Genomic DNA, 772 nt, shown 5'->3' on the forward strand with positions numbered 1-772 from the left:
AGTCCCCATTTGACTACTCATTCCTTTCCTATTGTGATTTTGTGTTAGTTACTTTTGCCTGTTAATTTATCCGAACACGCTGATAAGGTCCTAGTCCACTACAGGCTGATACCCAATAAGCGGACTTGGTAGCACCGTTTCACACGCTAAATTACCCGCACTGTGAAGAGATGTGAAGATCTCGTTCCAGCACGAATTCACATCCGATGGTGCAGAAGCTGCAAGGGAATCTCGAAGACGGCTTCTATAAATCGATTAGTCGATCACATCACACCCAAATCTGGGTTCACGGCTGGCGGGTACTGAAAAAACATCCCGCAGTTAGCACACAGATGAAGCAGTCGTTCGTCATTGTCCATGTGTACCGAGTCCAACCCACATCGAAAATCTAATCGAGTTCCCGATGCGCTAAGCCTGCCCACAAGAGCATTCAAATATCCGGCAACCNACGATTTCTGCGCTTTTAGCTCGCCCTAACAGGTGTCCGTAGACCAGCCGGCCCTAGTAACAGAACATCACGTCAATTGGACGGATGTCACGTGCGGTTACGGACAACACGAAGGCATGGCTTGATTGGTCAGAATGTCAGCCAATCTAGATCACTGATTCACGGATTGATACACAGGATCGAGGATTTTGCCCAAGTTTCCGGGTCAGTTTTGTTCTTGTCGCCAGCGGCTGTCGTTCACCTGAAAGGCACAAGCGATAAAAGGGTGTAGCACTGCTTTTTATGTTCTCAGCCCGGGGCAGTATGCTCGCCAGCGCGAAGATT

Source organism: Opisthorchis viverrini (assembly GCF_000715545.1).
Source record: "Opisthorchis viverrini unplaced genomic scaffold opera_v5_539, whole genome shotgun sequence".
Classification (NCBI taxonomy): Eukaryota; Metazoa; Platyhelminthes; class Trematoda; order Opisthorchiida; family Opisthorchiidae; genus Opisthorchis; species Opisthorchis viverrini.